This window comes from Syngnathus floridae, chromosome 22 (assembly GCF_059516105.1).
Source record: "Syngnathus floridae isolate MCC-2025c chromosome 22, RoL_Sflo_1.0, whole genome shotgun sequence".
Lineage (NCBI taxonomy): Eukaryota > Metazoa > Chordata > Actinopteri > Syngnathiformes > Syngnathidae > Syngnathus > Syngnathus floridae.
The window spans coordinates 4641299-4668663 of NC_142434.1; the positions used below are offsets into that span (position 1 = coordinate 4641299).

At 42.0% G+C, this 27365-nt stretch overlaps 1 protein-coding gene across 8 annotated transcripts in view; it reads left to right on the forward strand.

Annotated features, from left to right (window-relative positions):
- lmo3 (LIM domain only 3) overlaps window positions 1–27365 on the forward strand; it is a 79787-nt gene that overhangs the window by 20674 nt on the left and 31748 nt on the right. The window contains exon 6 of one of the 8 annotated variants that reach the window (XM_088367115.1): window positions 27289–27350. The exons of the other annotated variants lie outside the window; for them this stretch is intronic. The gene's annotated coding sequence lies outside the window, so the exon portion shown is untranslated. The remainder of the gene's footprint in view (window positions 1–27288; window positions 27351–27365) is intronic. 8 annotated transcript variants of the gene reach the window in all.

Genomic DNA, 27365 nt, shown 5'->3' on the forward strand with positions numbered 1-27365 from the left:
GGGTCTGAACAATTAAAACAATGCGGCTTTCTTGGAAAGGAGTTTCGCTCTCATTATCGTTGTTTCTTCCCACCTGTCAGAGCGTTTACCAAGGCCTCGGAACCTTGGAATTGAAACATATTCATATTTTGTTTGTGTTTGCCCTTCCCTGCACTCTCGCCGAAACACATCAGGTTTAGGCAAAAAGGGAATGTAAATAAGATGCGGTCTGCGGCTGTTTTTCTTTCTCCGACGCTGCGAAACGAAGCTCGCGAGGCGTCTTAAGGAATCAAAGGAAGTCGCAATGGAGGGAGTTTGACTGTGCCAAGACTCTCCTCACAGGTGCGCGTATTCATTCGCCCTGATAACAGCAGAAATAATTCAAGTTGGGAACTTAAAACAGAACTACTTATGAAGGGCTCCCTTTTATTGAAGCCACGTTTCGTCTAATCCCGTTCTCGACTATCTTTCAAGCGTTGACATGACACATATGGGCACGGTAGCAGGTATGCCTGTGCTTCAGTAAAATGTCATGTTGTTGAGTGTTGTTTTTCAGAGTGCTCCAGCTCACTAATAACCTCGGCATCGTGTATCTGTGAGCGTTGCTCCTGCCCTAATGGGCAAAAAGCCTTCATCCTTTCAATCTCTGTCACGGTAGAGAAGTGGCTATTACCCAAATGCTGGTAAATGCCGGGCTGGTAAAAGCCTTTCGTTCTTTTGAAAGCACTTCCTTGGTGGTTTTACAGGCCACCTCGTTCTCCGCCACATCCGTCAGATCATCATCACGTCAGCTAGTGCGGCAATCGGCGATCTCGTTGGGGAGATTGACGGCTTTCTAAATGGTCACTCGGAGAGACCAGCAGCGTGCTTGCAATTTCCTGGATGTCTTTCACTACAGTTTTGTTTTTTTGTTTTTTTTACCAAACATTACCAGACATTGTTGTTTTTTATGGCCATTTAATAAAAAAAGAAAAATCTCAGTCTTAATTCACTGGAGGTTCAATTTTATTGACTATAGGGATAGGACAGGACAGGACAGGACAGGACAGGACAGTACAGGATAGGATAGGATAGGATAGGATAGGATAGGACAGGATAGGATAGGATAGGATAGGATGGGTGAGGATAGGATAGGACAGGATAAGATGGGACGGGACGGGACGGGATAGGACAGGATAGGACAGGACAGGATAGAACAGGATAGGACAGGATAAGACAGGATAAGACAGGATAAGACAGGATAGGACAGGACAGGATGGGACAGGATAGGACAGGACAAGACAGGATAGGATAGGACAGGATAGGACGGGACAAGACGGGACGGGATAGGACAGGATAGGACAGGATAGGACAGGATAAGACAGGATAAGACAGGATAAGACAGGATAGGACAGGACAGGACAGGATAGGACAGGATAGGACAAGACAGGATAGGATAGGACAGGACAGGACAGGACAGGACAGGACAGGACAGGACAGGACAGGACAGGACAGGATAGGATAGGATAGGATAGGATAGGATAGGATAGGATAGGATAGGATAGGATAGGATAGGATAGGACAGGATAGGATAGGATCGGATCGGTCATTTCATATAGCAATCGTAGAACAAACTTGATGTGGACCTCTTTCACAAGGATTTGTGATTGTAAATATTATCCAGGTTTATCATTAGGGATAGTCAGGCAATATTATTTGGATAGAGTGAAACTTCACAAACTAATCAGGGAAACAAATGGCAGTGAACTAAATTGAACTGTTACACTTATTAGAAACGTAGCCTAGCTTGTTTGTCCTTCGTTTAACAAAAAAAAAGTTGTCTCGTTGTACCGCCGCCAGTTCCTCTGTAGATGTTTGATGATACTTTATTTTTAATTATTTTTCAGGCCACAGTTATTTCTCTTTGAGGGTTTACACTGGGATTAATTTTTCTGAAATGTCACGGTCAAAGTGTGCGCGGCCCAAATTGGTCTCTACTGACAATTGGCAGACAGTGATTGCGCTTGGCTGCGATGATGTATCGATGCGGCGGAAAAGACTTCTTCATCCCAGAACAATATACACCACTCGCGGGACAGGAGGGGGGCCGGAAAAAAAAAATACACCCCTTTACAAGATAAAATTACTTTTTCCTCCAGGAAGTCAGAAAAATGATCGGAATAATACACCATTCACGGTGTCAGACAGCGGGAAGTGAAGGAAGGCGGGCATGTTTTATATGCATTCTCATACTTGTATACCCCCGCTGCTGACCAGTGCAGAAAACCCAGGTATCCCAATGTTTAAAAAATAACACCATTATTGGTGCCTATTGAATCGGGTTGCAAGCAATGCAACTTGTAACAGATAAGGACCTGATGGAATCTGTCTTTGCTCTATCTGAGCCAAAATGGTCTCCGTATGAGTCAAATGGAGGCGCCGCATTGACAATTTAAATCGAACAGCGCTTTGCAGGCAATTCACCCTGTAATCTACATGCCTCTCTCACCAGCTGGCCCCGGCTAGATTGCATTTTATACACAAAAGGCGGCCCTCTTCCTTATAAGACATGTATTCACTCCCAATCTAATAAGGTGCAGAGATTTACAAGTGCATCTACAACAACCACCGAAAAAACGGCCCTAAATAAAGTTACATCATTTTGAGATTCATTTTAAAGTAGGTTTTTCCCCCATTCAATGGAAACTTTTTAATCCTTCACCGACTTCATTTCAATATATCACTTATTAGTATGACCAATTACACTGCCGGGCATGTTTTGCCTTGCAACATTAATAGATGGTTACTTTGCACTGCACAGATTTTTTTTTTCGAATGGAGCAGGTAACAAATCTAATATCCCCCGCCTGGTTGTATGTCAATATGCCCCCCGACAGTTATAAATCACTTTCACCTACAGCATGCTACATTAAACATATACAATAAATGTACAAGCAATCCGCCCTTAACACGTAATTTGTTTTTCTGGGATTGCCGCGGGGATAACACCAACTTCTGACCTCTGCAGCCTCGAGATGGTCCCTCAGTAGCCTCTCTTTCATGAATCTTTTAGACCAGGAGAGGCTGCGGTTCAAAGTTTTCTGTGAACCCGAGAAATAATAAGCTCCCTGATTAGTGTGTTTAAAAATACCCCTGGCCGAAAAAGGCTCCGGGTTGACTTTTGAGTACTCGCCGACCATTTACATGCTGGGAGGCTGCCGATGAGGACCTTCTATCGCTGGAGGCGATGAACACATTGCGCTAGACGCAATCTGCTGATGGATTGAATGTAAAAAAAAAAAAATCCTGACACCTCAGACCTCTCTGGGCACTTATTTAGGGCCGTCTGATTTTAAAGAGTCGGAAAGATGTTGCGCATCGATACCGGCTGGCATTCACAATGCTTCCATTTTCAGATATTGCATGATCCAATTAAGATCTTGGGAAGTTTCCCCTCCACATACGAGACGGAGAACAGCTGAAGTCAGTTCAAGATAGATTTCATCAGTGTTCATGAAGTCGAACTACTTAATGAAATATGCGGCGTGCCGTTCGGTCATATATTTCGGGCACGTTTATTCAAAAACAAAAACTGGTTCTTCTGGTTTGCAAGTGCCAGAATTCATCCAATTATTTTCCACACTGCCTATCCAGGAAAGGGAGATATCTCAAGGCTTTGCTAACTCTAAATTGGGTTGTTAGCTTTTTCAACGTTGCTGGATGACGGTAAAAGGTAAACAAAAAGACGTGCAACATCCCTTTCCTCGATATGACTCAAGTTTTGAGACTCCTCTGCTTCTATAAATGAACTTGAAATGACTTGATTCAAGATTTTATGAGGGAATATGTCTCAGTATGTTTTATGTATTCCGCATATTTATTCCGTTTCCTGTTAACTGAATTATAGTTCAGGAGAGTTTTTGTTTGAGAAAAACTGGCTTTTTACCATCTGTGACATTGTTCCCATGTAGCTATGAGCAGATGCTGCTGTAAATTTTTTAGCAGCCCAGGACTCAGCTGATCTTCTATCCCTGTACATGAAACATGGATGGGACTCCAAACACGTGAAAACAATATTCAGTAGGAAAACAGAAGATCTACTTATATTATCTTTGCACACCTGTCAGAGCAAACTTACAAACTACGATGTTGGATTAGCAAAATCTGTAATATTTACCGTAATTTCCGCACTATAAGGCGCACCTAGAAATCTCCAATTTTCTCAAAAGCCGACAGTGCGCCTTATAATCAGATGCGCCTTATATATGGACCAATAATGAGCTGCTACAGCAGGCGTGTCCAAAGTGCGGCCTGCGGGCCAAATGTGTATATCTTATATATAGACAAAGTTTTAAAATGGGCCATTCATTGAAGGTGTGCCTTATAATCTGGTGCGCCTTATATATGGACAAAGTTTAAAATGGGGCATTAATTGAAGGTGCGCCTTATAGTCCGGTGAGCCTTATAGTGCGGAAAATAGGATAATTATAGATTGAAAATGAATGGCAGGTTTGTGGTTTAGCATTTGCTAATTTGGGTATTTCCTTTTTTTTTATTGGGGGTGTTATATCCTCCATCGTTGGCAGTATTGTTGGATTTCTCAAAATTTAAACAGACAATGTTACAAAATTAACATTGTTTACCCTTTTGGGTTGTTTGTAATCAGAACTACTAAATTTGCCTACCGCTAGCAAGGCAGGCTAACGAATAGCATCGACAGTTGTAAGTCAACTAAATATTCTCATGCTTTTTTTGCTCACAAAAAAAAAAACTGAAACAGAATAACGACGTATTCTCTCCAAATGGAGAAAGGTGATAAAAGACGGGCGTGGTCACGGCACAGATAAACTCCCCTGTACTCTGCTGCCTGTTTACAAAAAGGAGTCTTGTTATTGTTTGGCTGATTGAGCTCTGCAAATGAATACAAATCAGGCATTCATACGGTATTTGGAGCTTGGCTGGCAATCATTAAAAACGCCGCATATCACCTGGCGCCGAAGCAGCCAGACTCGCGACGTCTCCAGTCAATCCGTCTTTTTATGTGTCATTTGAAAGTCGCATTAAAGCTGTAAACTGGGACTTTCTGGGGGGACCCTGCTGTTTGGCTTTGACCTCTCATTTTTCAACCCACCCTGTGCATCTTCAATCCGGGACAGATTAATGGGAGGAGAATTTGGACGGGCTCCCTGAAAGGGGAACGACAGCCATCTATTCGGTTGTTAGGGATTCTGTCACGGGAGGAGATATTCAGCGGGAGCTGTTTGTAGCCGCCGTACAGACAAACTTCTCTCGCTCTCTCACTCGCACACCTCCCTTATATCCTCTTATTTTATATTTAACTTCAACCTGTCAATTAAAGAGTGAGAGGGCAACTAAGAAAAAAAAAAAAGAAGAGGCGCCAGAGAAGGAGACAGCAAGAGGCACCAAACTAATTAGGCAACTGTGTAATTTTAATTAGCTGTTTTGATAATTAAACTAATTAGTTCCCCTGTGTTTCCACAACGTGCAGCCGACTGCAGATTTCTATTTATTTATTTATTTCTATCAAGGCTTCAGAGGCTCCACTCTGTTGGTTAATTAGTCACTTTTGCATCAGAAAGCTTTATTGATAGCCTTAATTTGCAGTTGAAATGAGAAATCTGCTGTCAATAATTCGGATAATTGCCCGCCGTTTGATTGCCGAGAACAAAAAAGTAAAAGCGGCCCCCGGCTCGACACATCCGGAAATCCCTAAGGGCGGCTTCCCTGAAAGCTACCGTGATCTACATATCGGCAAATATGCTCCCCGCTGCCCGCTTCTCCGTCTTGACCTCTCTAACCAGAGGAGAATCCCGGTAAATAAAACCGGGATTGACCTGCCACGCCCGAATCACATCGCCCTTCCCTCCTACAAAGCACCACCCACAGGCTTGGGCCTGTGATTCTCCGCTTAAGTGTCCTGCCTGCGTGATAATTGGAAAAGAAGGAAGAGGGTGGGGGGGTGGGGGGGGATTGAGGGAAAGTTACTGCTTGCTTTGTAGCTAATTAGTGTCCTTGGAATTAAATGAGCAGCTCGTTGTGCACCTCCAGCTCCTCGCAGCCCTGTGTTTGTGAATTGAATAATTGATTCTCTTCCACTAATCAGAGAGCAACATAATGAGCCAGTTTAATTAAATGGGGATCTAACCTGGCGAACACTGGGAAAATATTTGCTCGTTTACGGTTAATCAGGAATAACACGTGCGGGGGGAGGGCTTGGGGTACATCGGGTTGTGTGTGGGGGGCGGGGTCTTGGAGAAAAGTAGTGACATCTAGCCGGTAAGAATTTGCTAAGATATTTTATGAATGCTAATGCTAATTCACTTTAGCTTGTCTATAGGGTTTTGTGTTATATGTTAGCAATATGCTAACAGGTGGGTTGTCGGTTTTAGGTAAGATGTGCGTAAATCATAAACATAAACATCTATGCTAATGCTAATGTGTGCTAATCTTTGTTAACCCGTTTTGCATGATGTTAGCATTAAGCTAGGCTACATTTGTTAGTGTATGGCAGGGGTCACCAACACGGTGCCCGCGGGCACCAGGTAGCCCGCGAGGACCGCATGAGTCGCCCGCAGGACTGTTCTAAAATTAGCTCAAATAGCGGCACTTGTCAGTGAGCTGCATCTATTTATTTTACGGTCAAACCTCGGTTTCTGAACGTCCCGGTTCTCGAACAAGTCGGAATTTGAATAAAAAATTCGAGATTTTTTTGCTTCGGTTGTTGAACAAAATTCAGAGGTCGAACCTCACTAGATGAGCCGGGAGGACCCGAGAAAACCCGACCGCGCGGCCCGGATGCCGACTGAATCTGTGGTTATGGTATTTTCGTTACTTTGTGGATTGTATTAACCCCTAATCATGCCTCCAAAGAAAGCAAGTGGGAGCAGTAAAGCCATCCTAAAACACAAAGACGCTCTTAAAGCAATGCGACACTGAGCGCCCGGCGCGCTGCGGTTGCGCGATCGGACCAAATAAAGCTCCCCGCGCACTGAGGTCCACTTAAATTTTGGAAAGTACATCAGGACTTTAAGAATATTTTCTAAATTTCAGCGACGGCTCTGTCACAATAATGCGACCAGCGCGGTGCAGTTGCGCGGTCGGCGACGCGCTACGGTTGCGCGTTCGGCGGTGCGCTGCAGTTGCGCGATCGGGCAAAAATGCGCAAATGAAAAAAATGTTAAAAAAAAAAAAAAAAAAGAAAGGGGGGGTTTCTTTTAATCTTGGAACGGACTAAATTTTTTTCTATTGTTTGTAATGGGAAAAATAGATTTGGAATTCGACCGATTTGCTTCTCGAACCGTCTTCTGGAACAGATTGTGGTCGAAAACCGAGATTTGACTGTATTTTTGCTATTCTTGTTAAAATCACACTTACATGAGAACTGGAAATAACAATGATAAAACAAAGTGATAGCTAAATTGAGCAAATTGGCTATTTCAGAAGTGTGTGTCAAACTGGTAGCCCTTTGCCTTAATCAGTACCCAGGAAGTAGCTCTCGGTTTAAGAAAGGTTGGTGACCCCTGGTGTATGGTTTGCATTGGAGTTCATTTCTAGGTTGTTTTGAGATCTATTGGTATGTAAGTAGCAGTTTTTTGAAGGTTTCTAATCACCGTAACATCTATGCTAATTCGCAAAGGCAAATTCAGACAACACAGATTCAGGAAAATCCCTATGAAGTGATACCACCGAAACTAGCGTATGGCTGGACTTGAACAGACTGGAGTAAATCTTGTGTTGATGTCGATTCATAGACCCGGGGGAGTGAGCATTTTGTTTTGGGCCGTTAAACATCTACATCATTACACAAACAGCGTTATGATGAAATATGAAAACTAGATCAATTTAAATGCAAAAGTTTGGATGTAGTATAGTTTTTACGATTTGATGTATTCATCTCATGCTGAAATATATCTACACTACATTTTGGCAGACTTCCTGCCATTTTAATTAGTTCATTTTTCTTGTGTATTCGCTTATCGTTAGAGACGGAACATATGTTGGCTTTATTAGATTCCTTAAATCAAATCAAGTAAATTGCCTTCTGTAAAAAAAAATTGTCTGGAATTTAGGGTAAAATTTCACTCGGCACAAAGTCATAAAATAAACTCAGTATAAAAATAAAATATCAGTTCGTGGTCAACTTGAATGAGTATCGCCTGACAGACATGTTGACTCGGCATGCAGATGGCTCCAGCAGACTTGACCTTTCCTTATCACTCCGTACCCCTATCCCGAACTCCTGTTGGTGTAGCCAGTGGGTATTGAGCAGCTGATAACAAAGATGGGGCCCCCACAGCTTTGACCCCTGAAGTCAAACGCAGCTCTGGGTGGATTGAACCTGAGGTGAGGAGATGCTTGCTCCTGTTGGGGCAGCAAAGTGGATTTGATGAGTGCATCAGGATACATTAACACACATACAAGGTCATTCTGTGCTTCCTAGAACTTCAGGATCATGAAATGTTTGTGAAAGGCCAATTGCCTTTTGGCTTTTTCATGATTGGAATAGGACAGCGAGATTTAGGATCACAGGAACGGTGTTGGTCCTTATTATTCGTCTGTGTTGAGGAACATAGTGAGAAATATTTTCCATGTATGTTTTCCAAGGATGGAAGAAAAAACAAAAAATTCTCTGGGTGCTACTGCCATGTTTATCTCAATTCGCAAATGGGCAATGGAATCTTTTGAGGAGCTTACACAGAATCATAAGGGTGGGGAAAAAAAACAGCTTTTGCCGGTGAAGAGAAAAAAACAAAAAAAAATACGTAGCATTGAAATTCTGCACTAGAGGAAAGATGTAGAAAGCTTTGAACCAGTTACCTGTCAGTCTTTTTTATCCTGTGTGAGATGAGGGCTTCCTCCATGTTGTCTTTCCCCTGAGTCTGGGCCAACTCCATGCACGGGTTGGGGAAAGTTTGTGTCTCTTGACTTTGAAAGGGGATAGAGAGGCAGCTCGGTACACAGCAGTGTAAAGTGAACAAAGATTTCTCAGAATGGCGCCATCTTGGATTTTGGAATAATTACCCATGTGTTGAACCAAGGACCCCGGTTCGTTCGATTCCATTTTCCGCAGCGGCCTACTGAGGCAGCAAACTAGTTGGGCCTGAATTTATTGTGCCCTCTGCTGGTTCCTGCCAAGTAATAGCGAACAGCGATTTGATCAAGCCCATCCCTAATTTGTCAAGTGCATAAACAAAGAATCTGTACAGCCTCGACTGATTTCCCATGGTCCACTGTTCCAAAATATCCTCCAACAGGTCTGAGGGCCAGTCGGTGAGTGATTGTCACCGTTAGAGCCCTAATGACCCGCTAGACTAGTCTTATTGTTATCGCCCCTATGTAACACTGCAGCTGTCCAAACAGTGGATGTTCACTAGCAGTCCCGACTCCCTCCATTTGTCTCAACCCCTCTAAATCACTCCCCTCTGAAACATCCATAACACTGAAACACAACAGAGGGCCCAGACTGGCGCTCTGATTGTTGCTGCACCACCGCCAGTCGAGCTAGAGTGAGAAAGTCGAGGGCTAGCCAACAGAATAACAGGCAACAGCACATAACGAGCCTCATCCCGTACCTTCATTAGAGAGGAGGAGTCCCTAACCCCGAGGGGAGTGGGGCTATTCCCACAGCGACCATTGCACTTTTTAACAAGCCCCCGTTCCAGACACAGCCCACCGGAGATTAGTCCAGTGCACCTGATTTGTCGAGTCCAGCCTCCCAGCACGTTTTAGTTTAAAGAGGAACCCGCCCTAGATTATGGTGGACCCGTGGGAGCTGCTGGAGCCTCCTCTGACACTGACTACTTGTGTTTGCAAACAAGGCCAGAGTCTCGGCAGTAAACAAGGTATTAGGAGGTAAAGAGCAGCAGGCTCTTACGGAACACATCGCTCAAAATCATGAAATGATTTTAACTGCTGCCCCAGCTAGAAGACAACAAACATTTGCAGCAGTTAGTTAAAACCAAAATGTTATGACAAACACGCAGAAGAGCACAGAGACTGCGGTTTGCAGGATTCTTGGCAAAAGAACAAATCCCTTTGTTCGTAAAATGGATTCAATAAGACAAAAACAATATAAGGGCGCTCTGCCAAAGACAAATCATAACAATGTAAACGGACCACGAGTGGAAGACCGGGAATGCAAATATCCTCGATCTAGAGTCAAAATGGTGGTAGAATGTGAAACTGTACCAATTGCATCTAGGTGGGGGGGCCAAAGAAACACATTTTTGATATTGGTTTATTTAGTTGACTATCATCATCTTCAGTACGCCTTGACTCTTTGGGAAAACCTGACCGGGTCCAGTTGGTAGACTTTGGATATTCCCTCAAATCAATGTAGAGACAGTAAAAATAAATTCGGACATACAGTGATCCCTCGCTACTTTGCGTTTCGTTTATCGCGGCTTCACTACATCGCGGATTGTTTTTCCAAATTAAAAAAAAAACATTTAAAAGTCAAAATAAAACTTCTAAATTGAGAAAACATGTGTCTAACCTTTAGGACAATGTAGTGTTGCTCCAAATGTTCGTTTACATTCCTTTAGAAGTCCGTTTTCACGTGTTAGCACGATCGCGAATTAGCATCTTTCCGCTAACTCGTTAGCCTGCCCAGTACTTCTTGGCGGTGACCGTACTTCGCGGATTTCACTTTTTTGGAACCAATTATCGGCGATAAACGAGGGATTACTGTACACCTAAACCGAATTGTATGTCCATGTCCCATCACTCGAGTAGTTTTTAGCTAATTCAGCTAACAAACGGATATGAAAACAATCCCCGCCGCCTTTGCGCTTGCATGTTTTGCAGGGGTAATAACTGCCTCTCCAGATAACAAATCACCTTTATTACCACGTGTTACCGGATCACTTCATTAAGACGCTTAGATGCCCATTAATGTCACTTTATTTATTTCATCCCGGTACACGCGGCCCCGACCGCAGGCTTTCGTAAGTGAAACAACATTATCATCATGACAGTGTGCTGCAATCCATTTACCAGAGGGCTCTCTGTAATAGCTCTCCAGGTACGTTCATATTCGCAACAACTGCTTCCCCCCCTGAACAGAAGGAGGAGATGCGCACGGTAATCACTCTGTTTTTGCAGAGAAAACGGCGTTATTATTCAAACTTCACTGTGAATAATTGAGCAAGTGAATGTGCTGGGAAGGGCCCTGAAATGAGACAGTAATTCTGTACGTGTGTGCGTACCTTCTTAGCATTCGCCTGCTGCCTCCCCTTTGAGGAGCAGCCATTACTAATCGCTAAGAAATTTCCTCCCTTTCCTACCTGCGGGGCCTGTCAGGTCATAAATGAAAAGGAATTAAGTAGAAATCCATACGTTTCCGAGACTACCTCCATCCAACCCCCCCCACCTCCCGCAACCCTGACGCCGTATATCATTAGAGGAGCAAATTAAACATTAGCGCTTCGGCTGCCGCTAGTTTGGGCTAATTGCTAATCAGCAGTAAAAGTTGCCTGGCACGGAATATTGCTTACCATAAGCTAAAGGTAATTTGCTTCTCAAGGAGAGCTAGACCCGTTCGTCTGTTGTTGTCCAGAGCCCATGCCTAATTACTGCCGGAGGGTGATGACAGTCACTCAATGAAGATTAAGACGGAGGCGAAAAAATGGAAATGTGCCATAATGCTGGCATGAACTCGAAGAGCTTCTGTCTACTTTTTCTTTAATTCTCACTCGCTCTCTTTTTTTGCCTCGCAATGCTCCGAGCGATGCATTTCGGGAGGAGAAATCTAAAACGTGATGCTACAGATGCTTTCTGGAAATGATAGTGAACTTTTGTAACACTCCCACGTTGTTAAAATACATCTGTTAAAATACACAAACGCGTTAAAAGAATTTCTTAAATCCCCCCAAAAATTATATAGCATAATTTATCATATTTTCTCACTCACTTTAATTATTATTTCCAATTGACATTACTGTAAAACTGACACAAACATCAGAGCATTTTTAGCTTAAAGCTAACTTGAAACACCTTTGATAGCTTAAAGCTAATTTGAAACACCTTTGATGCGCTAGCGGACATTAGCAGTTAGCATAGATGTTAAAAACAACTGGTACTCTTGTAGAGTTTCAGGTTAATAATAGTCACGATTATATTCAGTCACCACAACACAAGGATGAGGGTAATTACCAGAGCTAGCAGTTAGCTTAGCATCTGTATTTCTGTCTTTCGTAGGAGTACAAATATTGCAACCAAGCCAACTCAATTGCCGGAGTTATTATTGCCTCTATCAAACAGTTTTGGAGAGCGGTAAGGATAATCTGTATGGTTATGGGGCATTTAGGTAAAGAACTGATTTCCATTTTTTGCTGTAAGCATAACGGAGACTCTCGTCACATGACACAAGCAAACATCCGCCGGCAAGGCATAGCAGAGATTCAATTTGAGAATCCATTACGAAAATGATCTGCCACGGCAAAAATATAGGACTCAAAACAGACACTTCCAACTCCAAACTCGATCCATCTTGATTTGTTTTCTGCATTCTGGAACGGATCCATGTTCAGAGACTCGTGAGTCAGTTGGCCGCCGCTTCCCTTGTTTCCCCCAAGCAGATGCAATGGGACACGTTTAGATTGGCCATTGGAAATACCAACTCGGAGTTGTTGAAGTCCAAGTTATGATGGATTGGGCCATTAAACTGGAAGCATTGTTGGGGGAGATAAGGAGCAGCTGCGTTGGCAGATGAAGAACAAGTGACAAGGAGAAGGGGGGAAAAATATGTGTTGGATAGGTTATGAATTGCGGCAGTCTTGAGAAAGTGAGGATGTTAGTAAGAGGAAAGAAAAAATGAACCAAATGAAAAGGATACAGAGTTACTGTTTCCAAATATATCCTTTGAAAGCATTGTCCATGAACTCAGACAGTTATGTCACACTCGGTTTTACCTGAATAGCTAGCATAAATATTACCTTCCCCGTAAATCGTCATACTTACTGAGAAATGTCATGTCTGCTTCTCGAGAACACTTCAGAGAAGGCGCTATATTATAGCGCGCCTTAATAATATTGACCCACCCAAATACCAAGGAGATTAGAAGGTCAACATCAGTCTCTTAAAATGATGGCGAGGCTGGGCATCAGACGCAAATCATTCTCGGAGCCGACAACATCAAATCATTCTCTGAAATAAGCGCCGTGAATGTATTCGCCGTTGTTTTTGTAGTTGTGGCGCTTTCTTGAAATATAACCAACAACCCTGACTTTGGGGATTCAACTGACTCCAGCTCCAAACCGTTATGTACAGTAGCTAGCTACGAAATAGTCGGTTCCAAAAAAGGATACGTATCCGTGGTGTGAAAGGCAGCCCGGTTGGATACCGCAACTCACCAATCGATACATCGTTATAGATCATAATCATGTGAAGGGTATAATCGCCTAAAACCTATCAATTATATAGCGAAAGATAGCCAGGGTCTCCAAATCCTGGCCTGCAGCCCTCTTCCTCCTTGGATTAGGATCTGAGATTGGGTCAGGATCATAGGGGCTGCGCCCGGGCTGACCAGATATCAGATTAATGACCACTCCAGGGGCACACATCTCAGCCAGTCGTTAGAGGGAGAGAGAGCAGCCAGTTACTGAAAAATAAATAATACATCATTTGGTCTGGGAGCTGACATAATTATCGCCTAAGACGCCGGCCCCGGCTCTGTGGATAGTACATGAAATATCTCAGACAGAATGATGTCAGTCTGTTTGGATAGCGCGAAGGGGGAAAAGACAGATTGCTCGTTTGCATGTTGCAATCATGCTAGCAACATAAAAGATACAAAGAAGCTGAATTGGTGAGGAAACAGGTGATTGATCTACCGCATTCATCTTGAAAAACTTCTGATGTTTTTGGGATCGAAGGAGGTTCAAATAATCCGGTTGTTTTTATCCGTTGCGGGTCCGACGATCAGGATAAACACGATGGTAACGTTTAGGAAATTTCTTCTAGTTCTAGATTCAAATCTAAGTTTTCTCGGGCTAACTCCAAAAACACATTGAAGGCTCTCAACAGGGTCTCTTCTTCTGAAAAACAAGACGACAAAACAACTTTGTGTATTTCGATCTATAATAATAAAAAAAAAACGATTCTGCTCCAGAACCGAGTCTTGAACCTGGACGGAACTGCGCCGCAGTATGCTGCCGATCATAGAGATTGCACATTTTCCCTGCCCTGCGAGGCCAAGCTGGTAAGCCACTGGCATCCCCCCCTGCTCAAACACCTTGTTGCCAACAGCAAGGCAATTAAAGTCACAGGAAGTCATTTCACATGCGTGTGTCTGCAGCCCAAATCTCCAATCAGGAACCTGCCTGTGAGGTGAGGCTCTCTTTGCTTCCCACGACTGCCATATGTGGAGCCCTCCTGCCTCCAGCTCCTCTCCAATCACCAAAAAAAAAAAAAAAAAAACACCCTGATGGTTATGAAAAATCCAACTACAGAAACAAATATGTATATTTTCAATTTATCTCACCTCCCATACCTGTCTACCCCCCCCTACAAGGGTTGGCATCTCTCCTGGCCGCCCCTCCAACTCGGTATTTAAATTCAGAATTCCTAAGCGGATTTTCTCAATTTAGCTATACTTTTAATCTTTGGCGAAATGAGTGATGACTTCTTTCAATAAAAAAAAAAAGGGGGGGGGGGGGAAACTGACAGGCTTACAGCGCACACCGGCGGATTAGTTTCCCGTGGAGATGAGGTTTTCCTTTGTGCTGCCGTGTGTCTGTTTGATGGGGTTTAACAGGAAGCGTCGGTGCTGAAATTGGATGCAGCGGGGATGGTGGGTAGATGGCCCGGGTTCGATACAGACCCCCCGCGCCGCAACTTTGCCCCGTTCCTTTGCTTTCGTTTTTTTTTTCACCCCTCCTTCCGCAACCGAGCCTTTAAAGACTCGTAAAATGATGGACGGGATATACAAACGGAAATATTACCGGCACCGACGCAGGAATGAATACGCGCTCCCTCGTCAACATTAAAGCCCACCTGCTGCTTCGTCCGCATTTTGTTATTTTGTCTGTTTACATGGTGGTGAGTGTTCAAATAATCGGTTTTGTGGCACGGCGGTTTGTAAGGTCAGAATCTGCCGATCTCAGATCCACAAAATAAAACAGCAAAAAAATGGTTGCCGGGTTTCCCCGTGAATAGTGGCAGTCGATCGGATCCATAATTGGTTATCGTTTTGTTTTTGTTTTTTTTAAAAACTTGCAGATTGGGTAAAGCCTAATTACCACTGCACTCATATATGGAAAAATTAAGAAATTAAGAAAATTAAATTAAGAAATTAATACCACTGTACTTTTATGAACAGTCGGAACATTTTGTTGGATAATTCTTTTACGTACCACTAGAGGGAGCCCATGTACCCCCAGTGAGAATCGCTGGTTTATGGAACTGACTTTAGTAGATAGACTGGATGTTTTTTTCGGGTTTTACGAAATTTACTACTTCTATTATTCCAAAACTACATTTTACACAAGATCTGTACTCGTGTGAGTACATTTCCCACCGCTGGCAACTATAAATAGCCCTACTTGAAGTAGCGAAAGCTAATAGGTTGGCGATCCAAATCCACTTTCGCTTCTTGGAAAAACCTAACGATGTCACACTTCTAACTGTGAGAATACTCGGAATGATGACGGTACTTAAAACGACGAATAGCAAGCCGTTTGCCACGAAAAGGTCAATGTCATGACAGATGGGCTCAGCTTGACTGGGCTCAGACAGTCTGAGACACTTGGCTTGATGGGACCCTGGTGCCTGGGGTTCCCCCAAAATACTCAAAGACTGGGTATCTATAGCCCGCCATTATTCCTCCCTATAACTCCTTAATCCAGTATAGAGGATTTAAGCTTCTTTGTTTGCTCATTTGACTGTGTGGGTGCCATATCCCAAAGCTGGGCATAGGATTAGTCAAGTATTGTGTCAGTGGCTTGTGATGATGCTTGCTTGGGAGTTTTGGGTGATGGTGGTGGGGGGGGGTACTGGTTGATTAAACATAGGGAAAAAAAACATTTATGGAGGCTCCCGTTGGGACACTAAAGCTCCGCGAATGCATGGGACACTTCGATAATCTGTTGACTCATTTTTTTTTTTTTTGCTTCGACATAACCTTGCGAGAGAAACATTTTAAGGAAGCTCATAGTGTAAAGAGCCATTCTCATCATTTTCTTTCTTACATAGAAATTGGGGCTGAGAAGCGTGACAAATCACTGGATGGGTTCTTCCCTGCCTGCACCTTTTTCCCGATGAGGTCGGGCGAGCAGTTGGGATGACGGTGGGCGGGTTTTTTGGCATTCCTTTTGGCGCTCGGCACTTGACCTACTTTTTAATTAATTGGGATGCAAAAAGCTGTTTAGCCTGTAATGGAAACCAGAATGGCATTTGGTAAAAACGGCAAGAGATAGAAGGGATGAATTCCAATTCATTGAGCCCCATGAGGCATCACGCTTATTGTGATAAGCTAGAAGAGCATGCAAAACACCTTTCGGAGAAATGTTTACAAGCGGTAAAGCTTTCAAAGCTTACAAGCGTGCAGTTTCCGAAGCGGGGTTAAAAAAAAAAAAACGTTTACTTTCCCTCGTGATCAAAGTCAGCGAAAGCCTGATTCTCGGATGTGTCTGAAAGATTACCCTGAGCGAAGGATGAGTCGTACCAGACAAGCAAACTGCTAGCCTCGTTTTTTCAATTTTTTTACGCGATTTACTTTGCAGATTTTTTTTTTTTTATGTTGACAAGCTTCATTTAGACAATATTTATGCTTTGACACCATCTTCTGAAAGCCAAGGAACCGTGGCGAAGTGACTTGAGGAGCTACTTTTAGACACAAGTAGTGCTTTGGCACCATTTTGCAGCATTTTTGTGCCGAGGGAATACCGTATTTTCCGGTCTGGAATTTGGTCCATATATAAAGCGCACTGGACTATAAGGCACACTGTTGGCTTTTGAGAAAATTTGAGGTTTTTAGGTGCGCCTTATAGTCCGGAAAATACGGTATGTTGAAGTTATTTGAAAAGCTTCCTTTAGACAAAAGTAGCGCATTACCGCTGCCATTTTAGCCGTATTTAAAATGTGCCAAATCTCGAGTGCTGTACTTGACAAAAGCTTGTCACAGACATATCATCAAGGCACCCGGAAACTTTGTGGCGGGAAAAAAAACCCAACCCTCATACGTCTCCTTTAATCCAAGTAGAGCAGGTGAGACAGGGTCCAGAAAGAAATAGAACAGAGAAGCAGATTATTAGAGGCAATTAGAGACTCTCATTTCCCAAGTCTACCTGACATCAGAGAGAATAATTCAGGTCCCTGCTTTTTTATTCTTTATCTGATTATTATTACCATTCTGACCTCTCAGGGTTCCCGCCATAATGTGTTTGGGCAATTAGCCTTGTTATGTCAACGCTCCTTGGAAGTTTGAGTGCATATTGTGCGCCACCATTTCTAATTATCATGTGGATATACTGTGCATGTATTATATACATCCACCGGCCACAATATTAGGTACACCTGATACGATCCACTGAGTCACATAAAGAAAATTAGATTTCAGAATTAAATACAATTTTATTTCAGTTTTACACAATTCAATGCCATGGATGGATATAGACGTGGAAAATAAAATTTCAACTGGGCTGGCGGTGAATGAGTTAATACCGATACAAAACGAACCAATCGCCGAAGGCTATTAAATTCCATTAGTCATCGTGAAGGTGTCCCTAATGAAGTGTCCACTTTAACGACTTAACCGCGGCCTCGCTTCTTCCGTCTCCCGCTTCCTTTCCACCCCGGCGCTCCCGTTGACTCTCTCTCTCTCTCTCTCTCTCTCTCTCTCATTTGCTATTTGAAGCAACTATTAGTGTTTTAACACCACAGGAAAGCGGCTTCATTGAAATGCAATGAAAACTGCGCCGAGAAGGCAAAGTTAACTAATGGGCTCAAATTTTCAAACGAATGCAAGATTAAAGTCAATTGAATCTCCCATTGGGTTTTGACTGAAACCCTTTGAAAAGAAGCCCCACAGTGGGTTTCAGAAATGAAAAATAGGGCTTGTTCTAAAATATTAATAACATTTTATACCCTCATTATAGCGAGCAATAACATTTGTTCAGAAACCATCTTTACCTTAAGGTGCCACACACGTCTTTGTTTATTTTTTTTTGGGAGTGAACCAGTTCAAATTTGATCCTTAGCCACCTTCCGCGACGCTTATTTCATTTTGAATCGTTTTTTTTCCCGGCGAGCCGTGATCCCGTTAAAATGAATGAGAGACGTCGCCTGACAATATCATCGCGTGTTGGCTGCCAAGAAAAAGGAGGGGGGGGGAAAAAAACATGTCAGGGAGTGGAAGGGTAGAATAACCAACAGAGGGATGCGAGTTGAGGGAAGAAAGACGGAAAACAAGGTGTTGTCTGATTTGAAACCTTAGAGAGAGAACCGGCGAGATTTCCTCAGAGGGCGTTTTTGCTTCTCTTTCCTGCACTATTATTTAAGAAGCACACACAGCAGATCCTGCGTCAACTCTGATGGCCTACTTTTTCAACTTTATATACCATGAATTAAATATATTGTACAACACGGGCCTACATTCGGATAAACGAAACCCGTACGAGCAACACGGGAGGAAACCGGGACTCTCATTCTTCGACAATGGATTCTTTGGCGTTTACCGACACGCATCTCTCCCGGGCGTCTTCGGAGGATTTCAAAAATGTGTCAAAAGAAAAATCGGAGCCGCGAGACAAAGAGCGCCGGGGCAGCAGGAGTGACGGGGAGGAGGATCTGAAAAGTCTCGCTTTGCATGTAATGGGCTAGAAGTCATTAAAAACATCACTGCCGGCCTAATTAAGACGGGACATCTGGTCTTTCCTCACAGAATGGATTGCGGCAGAGTACAAATAACTCCTCGATGACAAGTTGAGAGGTGTCATACATCTCAGTGATCGTCAATCAACTGGGGAGCGGCTTCATCATTAATGAGCAAATGCTTTGTTTTTGTCGTTTAAAGAAAACAGATTAGGAATATAAACCAAAAAAAAAAAGTGATTTATTTTTCTATATCTGTTTTCCAAATATCCTCTTTTATGTAGCTGCCAATTAGCGGGAATAAACTTTACACTGTCTTTGATGATTGCAGTTTTTTTGCACAGAGCAAAAAAATAAATAAATTGGCTTGAGGTTTTTTTTGCAGCACTAATATTTTCCATCACTGATTTGCCTCCAGCTGTCATGACATATTATCTAGTTGAAAAGAGCCAACTGGACTCTGCTTGGTTGTCAGGCAACAGAACTCAAATATTTTCCCCAAATTAATATTTTTGATTAAAAAAAAAATAGCACTGTATTGTGTAAAAATATTTATGAGCATCAGTTTATTCCTTTTTTTTGCGGTTCAACCCAAAAAAATTGAATTCGTCATATTGTCAGTGGAGCCTTGAATTCCGCTTGCAGTTTTGAAACGAGTTACCGTAATTTTCGGACTATAAGCCGCACCGGACTATATGCTGCACCAGCTAAAACCCGTGATTCCGGGTTCAGAATTTCCGAAAAAAAAAAGCCTCGGCTTATAGTCCGAAGTTTACGGTAATAACTTTATTTGGAATGGAGTTGCGCACACACACAAAAAAAATTTCATGCTAAGCTCGCTCGCCTCTGCAGCACTTCTGGGCTATTTCAGGATACCAGTGAGCAACAATGTTGGGCTAAGTTGTAAAAACAGCAAGGTGGTTGAACTTTAAGTGTAACATTTTTCCAGCTAGCAGATAAATAAAACGTCAAAACGCCAAAATCCAACCCATCAACCTTGCGTCCATTTCCATATACATCTCAGTTGTTCCATTACGCATCATGTGCTGTTTTCCCGCAAACACAATTGACTGGAAAACATTTTTTAAAACCATAGACACTGAAAGAGCCAATGCATGAAAATAATTGGAGCCCAAGGGGTAATATTTGTTCTCCTGAAATAATAATTATTCCTATGGTCTTTGTGTGCCAACACTGAACCACAGAGGGAGAGCAAAATCCACCATTACGTTTTCATCAATAAGCGTTTGAGGAGGTCTTTGGAGGCAGCTGTATTTCATGCGTGTCAACAGTCCGACCGTTTACACGGCCAACGCATCTCCAGCCGCGTTGCTCATTTACCTTCTGACTTTATGATGGAGCACATAATAATTCCCTTTAGTTTTATTTTTTTTGACCACCAGGGGGGGATTTGAATTCTTTTTAACACTGGTTAAAAATAGCTACAAATATATATGACTCAAGAATACTGACGGGGGAATGGATGCTACTTGTCGTTATTGATTTAGAAAATATTTCGGTGCTATAGTTTTTTTTTTTTTTTGGGCGGTGGGGTCGAACTAAATCAATCAAGTCTGCCTGTTGGACTGAAATATATTATTTTTATATATATTTATATATTATATTTTTTTTCTTGAGCGTCAACCTGTTTTTTAATGGGTAACAGCTATTCCAAATGTATCCCTATTTTTGCCCAGATAAATTTGAGACGGAAAAAATTATTTGAGCGTCATTTATACGCAGGTTTTAGCTTTTTCGATTGAAATTCAGAGACCCAAAAATGACCGTTTTGTGGTTGCTTTTCAATTTTTTTATTTATTTTTTTATTGATAAACATTGAAGCAATATTTTAGAGTCTTACCACACATTTGTACAATCTGGTAACCGGTATCTTTCAACCAAGTCCCTTAAATCGTATGTTTCACCTCGCCACTTTCTGATAAGGCCCAAAAGAGCCACAATGGTGTGTAAGGCTTATCACATAAACTCTTTCAAATCAATACCACTTCTTTTTTTTTTTTTCCCAAGCCAAGTACATCAAAGAAGCCCTTAGCAGGTTGAAAATAAGGCAATTTCTATGTAAATGGCTAATAAAGCAGAACTTTAACTAATGCATACACTTCCCCATTATTGACATGTGATAGTCCAAAATCGTTTAGTTCCTTGATCGCCGTCGTCTTATCTTCACGAGGATTTGCTTATCCTTCTCTTATAATAAATGTTTCCTGCAATATTAAGCAATTCTCTCAGGAGGTAAATATCTGCTATGCAGTTGATTATTTAGCCTAGGTAGGCTAATTTTCCTCATACTCACTGGGCCAAAGCGAAGCGGCCACGTTATATTAACTGCGAGCAAAATATCAATTTCAAATTGAACTTTGGATGCATTATTGATTGACCCGTGATATTGTTCCCTCGAGAGTAAAGTGCCAATGGGTTATTGTTTAATATGAATGATAATGCTGAGGCTGTATCTGGAAATAAGGTCCGGGTGTCCTAGCCTGGCCTCTGGAATAAGATGTGATTGCCTCAATTGATACAGTGGGATTGTCACGGAGGCAATACTGGCGGGAAGCTAAGGTTCCTTCATTATTAGATCGGCACACATAATATTTGTGGAATCAGAAGTCTGCAAAGAAGAGTCCTGAAACTAAAGACAGCCAAAGCTCCAGAAATACCGTATTGGCCCGAATATAAGACAACCCTGATTATAAGACGCCCCCCCTCTTTTTCAAGACTTAAGTTTGAAAAAAAACTTTTTGAACACCAAATTAATTTATTAACAGAAAATAATTGCAGTGCATCTGAAACAAATGATTATAACAATTTAATCAAAAGCATGTTATTTTTTCTCATTCAAATCATGCAAAAACTATCACATCTTAATATTGGAACATTTAAATATGTAAACTAAAGTGCAATCACATTTGTAAATGAATAGCTTCTGGTTTTTGAAATGTAAATAAACCTACTGTTTCTTCATTTTCTGTTATCCCTTCTCTTATTTTCTTCTCTTTTCTTTCTTACTGCTATTTTTCATTTTTCTTCTTCGTGCTACCGCTATTTTTATTTTTATTCTTTGTGACAGGGGTTCGCTTTGGCCTGGGGAGTTAAGTTCAGCATTAGTTTTAAAGATATCTGGCGCCATCTAGCGTTGTGTATGGGCATAATGTCTAGACCACGAATGTAACTCTTATTTCAATGCGAAAAACACCGTCTTATATTCAGGCCAATACGGTAGATCTCAATCAATCTTGGCAAACTGATTTTTATGTATTTCTAAAAAGACGGGTTGGATCGTGCTTAGCTGTATTTTGGAATATATTTTGTATTTTAAATGATTGGACACTTCGAGAGACTCGTTCGTTGGCCTTGTGCATTCACACCGCAAATGAATAGCGCTAACCCAAGTCACAAATTTCCCGTAATAGACTCCATATGATGTTTGTTAGCAAGGTTGAGATTTTTCTGTTAATGACACTTCATTGCTTGCTGCAAGACTGGAAAGTTTCCCTGGATCGAGACTCCGTGGTTAAGTTTAGGGCTGCCAACACATGCTACCGCACGCTGTTTGCTCATTAGCACCGGTCAGCTTAACTCTACTACCTCCAGGCTAGGTCGACTTCTCCGATGACGAGGCAAATTACAAATAATACAAAATAAACACCGATGAAGCGGGAAAAGACGTCAACTGGACCAAAACAAACCAGCACCTTGAAGCTATTAAACTAGAACTGCTATGCTACTCCAGATTTATGCAAATTATAAAAACTGATGATTGACTGCTAATATACCGAATATGAAAAGTTGTATTATTAGTTTCCAACCCACCCCAAAAAAAAAAGACAGATCTTGCCAGAATTTCCATCAACTTGTGTGATTCAACCCGACCAGGGGCTGTTTGGGTTTGATCCAGTTGTCTGTCACAAGCTCTGGCTGCTGATAAGTACATCTAGTTGTAGGGCATTGATTAATTCATGGTGTTGCTTTTAAATATGCACAATGTAGTAATCCGCCGAGACAAGCGTCGGGTCTCCAGAGGAATAGATGAGGCGACACGCTGCCAAAGGAAACAGACCTAGAGTGGTTAATTATTAAATAAGTCAAAAAATAATCAGCAACATATGCGAATAGATGGACGGAGATAGTGAATTAAATCAGCACGCTGGAATGATGGACGGGTAGACCTACCAATGATTGCATAAACATTTTTGGGTCATTCACTCAAAATAAACAATATTGTATGACACAAAATATGTATTTTCCCGTCTCGGGAAACTTTATTTTTCTCTACTGGTACTCTTCATTTGAATGACAGGACTGACTGTAAGTTTTCAGCACGGAATTAGCCAATATAGCATTTATGCTAATCGCTTGTTGACACGAAGCACAAAACAGTGATTCGAAAAAGTCAACACATTGGATTTATTCATACACTATGATTCAAACTTAGTGGAGTGGATAACGACGCAAAACAATAACTAAACCCAAACTGTGTAATTAAATGCAGTAAGTGAAAGGCACCGCTATTGGAATCCTTTGGTGCAGATTGTCCGGCATATCCTTATTACTGGGAAATTGCAATATTGACCAAATGTCAACCGAAGAGCTATGCGATGATTGAATAAAAGAGGATGCATAATCGAAGCTCGGGATTCTGGCACGGCTTGTGAACAAGTCCGGGAAATTCTCAAAATGATTAGCACACGTGGCTAACCGCTCGCGTATCAATTTCAACTATTATTGGGTGATTTAGAGATAGATATTTGGTCATCATCTTTGGGACATAATAATCAGATAGATTAGCAATCGTGGATTTTTTACAATTTGGGGATATTATAAAACAAGTTGATATTGAAGCTGTTGTTCAGTATCAACATATTGTCGGTGTAAATTGAGATAGTCGTAGTAGCCCAGGAAAGGATGGAATTCTCCTTTTAAATTGTGCCCCCCATCTGTTTCCACAAAGACCCCCAGAGCAAGCAGCGGTATCACACACTGTTTGATGAGCGCTATACTTGCCTAATGGACCTGCACGAGCTCATTTGTTTGAAGCAATTATTTCCGAGGCAACTTTGTCAGTGAAGTTTCCTCGCAGATTACTTGCACCGTGCCTTACAGAGTGACTGAAAGGCATCAGGACATTTCTTTTGAAGAGGTCTAATGAAGAAAGGAAAAAGACGAGGGGAAGCCATCTGTTGATTTTGTGCAGAGGTCGTAGAGCGGGATGCGGTTAGTAACCCAAACGGTTGAGAAATGAGTCAGCAGAAAGATTCTCTTCGGTGTTTGAAATCAAATGTTTTATAAAAGCCACCCCCCAAAAACGGCATCAGAATCATCACGTCTGCCACAAGAGCATCATTACGGATGACCTAGGGCGGTTTAAGACGTCATGACATGGGGCTCATCACTCAGATTCAACACATCCTGCTGTTTTCACATCCATTAGAGTCCAATTATCCCGGTGTCTCATAGCCTTCTCCACGATGCCGTCACAGTTAGGATGAGGACACATGCAGGAAGGAAAAAGAAAGAAGCAGTTTGTGTTGGATGGGGAATGAATCAGAAGCTCCGCCCACATCCAGGCGGTAAAATCTTTTGCTCATTTGTCTGGTTTAGAAATAAGGCTGGTTCTTCCGCGTTACCTTGGTGAGTTAGTGGTTAGCACGTCTGCCAGATTTTAAATACGCTTTATAATCGGAAAAATACGCTAGCACACATAGCTAAACGCTAATTAGCTGCATCGCTGGCAGTATCGGACATTAAGGGAAATGAATTACAGCAAATGAGTCAAACTTTGTTGTCGATTTCTGAGAAAATTCCAGATTTTAAATGCGCTTTGTTATAATCCAAAAAATTCGCTAGCATACCTGCTATGGTCGCTAACTGCTAATTAGCTGCATCGCCGGCAGTATCGGACATTAAGAGATATAAACAATTACAGCAAATGAGTCAATATTTATTGTCGATGTTTGAGAAAATTCCATATTTTTAAGTGTGCTTTATAATCCGAAAAATACGCTAGCATACCTACCTATGGTCGCTAACCGCTAATTAGCTGCATCGCTGGCAGTACAAGACATTAAGGGAAATAAACGACAACAGCAAATGAGTCAAACTTTGTCGAATTCTGAGAAAATTTCAGATTTTAAATGCTCTTTATAATCCCAAAAATATGATAGCATACCTGCTATGGTCGCTAACCGCTAATTAGCTGCATTGCCGGAAATAAACAACGACAGCAAACGTGTCAATATTTATTGTCGACGTTTGAGAAAATTCCATATTTTAAGTGTGCCTTATAATCGGTAATATAAGCTAGCATACCAGCTAAGTCCGCTAACCGCTAATTAGCTGCATCACCGGTAGTACCGCCAAAATAAATCCTCATCCCAAGACAAAGCGTTGTCGTGAGTTGACAAGCGCCACCTGACATGTAAGGGACATTAAATAGCGCATTTTCTCCTTTCATCGCTATTTTGGATTTCCGAACCTTGGCGGATTTCCATCGCTCATCCTTCCCCCCACAACTGATCAGAAGAACCTATTTGAAAACAGCCCTTAGCCTAGCTTAAAGGAGTCTAAGACGAGACAGAAGTGAAAGGGATGGGGGTGGGATCTCAAAATGGCTCCAGAAGATGACAGCACCAATGTGTTGCCAAGCCTGGATCTCCACGCTTGATCCTTTGTGATTCCCTTTTTTTTTTTTTTCCGGCAGCATATCAATCCCTTGGATGGATAAGAGTTCTTCCTGTTTCTCTCCTGTCTCCATTAGCTCCCTGGCGGATCTGCCTGATGTGAAGTGACTCCAGCTCTAATCTCTCGCTAAGTTTGTGTGTTGTACAACTTGGCACGGTTTAACTCAACTTCCCACACTTTTTTTTTCTTTTGGGTGCTAAGAAGCGCACCGCCCCTTTTTTTTTTTCTTTTTCTCGAGTGTAGCAGCGATGCAATATAGCGGCCTAACACACACCACGGCTCACACACTCAATAATGCAGTCAAAAGTGTCTTATTCCGACTCAATCCAGAAGGGAAATCATTCTTGAACCGTTTCCTTTCATAAGTACCGTTCGGGGCTTAGCTCCGCTGTGTTTATCCCAGCCCACAAATCACTTTACCGAATGGTCAGAGAACAAAATAAATGATGGCTGAGGTTTTCCCCAGATGGCGTTAGCGGTTATCAATACGATTAGATTGCCCCCCCCAAAAAAAGAAAAAAAAAAAAGATGTAATTTTGTGCCCGGCCGTGCATAAAATCCACTGGCAGCTTTTCTTGAGTAATGTTTATCCTCCTTTTCTCATAACAACCGGAATAAGTCCACTTGACATGAAGAGCAGCATCTAATACCTCAGCTCGGAGTGATTGTGAAAAGAAGCGAGGTGACTCGCCTGCTGCGGAATTTTCACTTTATAACAAGCTCGCCCTCGCGCAATGTATTCCGAGGCGCTTGTTACCGCCCGAGATGGCATCTCAAACGACATACACCATGTAATGGAACGTGATCCGGGTTTTTCGTCCGGGGTCCCTGCAAGGTTGATGATCACATGGGGATTAACGCCACCCTCAAAAAAAAAAAAAAAAACTCTGACAGAGCAGTCAATTAAAACCGGACGGACTCGTTAAAAAATAAAAAAACCAAAAAGAACACTGAAAAAGATGTAAAAAAGAGTTTTTTGTACATCAACCACGTCAGGCGTCGTTATGTCTGAGTTGACAACCCCCTCCTCCTCCCCTCCCCATCCCTGAGGGGCTTCGAACCCCAAAGGAGGTTCATCTACATCCCTAATTTACAGTTTGACGGATTCCCATCCAAAAATCTTTCACGTCTGTACATGAGAAGCCGTAAAATGTTTCGGGGGCGCAATGACACTTCTTAAATCGATTTTATCACGCGTTTCCTCGTGACTGCTGCTTTGTGTAATTTTAGATTTGGATGTTTGTCACTTTAGTTTTTTTGCAGGATGACTAAAAATAATTCAAAAGTGGAATAGAATTTGATTTGGGGTTAATCCAGAGTCACTTTAATTGGTAGGCAGGGCTGGATTGGCCATCTGGCATACAGGGCAGATGCCCGATTGGCTAATTCCCAGTTGTGTGTGTCGCCACATGACTCGATCACAATTGTTTTATTTCACTTCTGTTTTCTTAAAAAAAAATCTCTTACTATATAACACAGTTGGAGATCAGAAAAGTGCAAAAAGTTTCAAAGATTATTTCATAAATATCCTTCTAGTGCATCTTCTCAGGAGCTAACGCTGTTAGCATACATTACTTCCTCCACTTTACTTAACATTTAAAAAAAATATGTATGAATGACGTGAACATATTTGCAAAACATAAAAAAATCCAATTATACACTCAGTTATGTTTTAATTATTTGTATAATTAAAAGAATTAAAAGCCAATTTTAATGACTACTTCGTCCACCAATCAATTTCTCCTCAACTCTACTGATTTATTTTTTTAAAATCCATCTTACTTTTTTATCATTTGCCAGATACCAAACAACAGGTGCTTTCGGAAAGAAGAGTGACAGAGCCTGCAGCCTTGTGAAATGAAGTGATTAGCCATCTT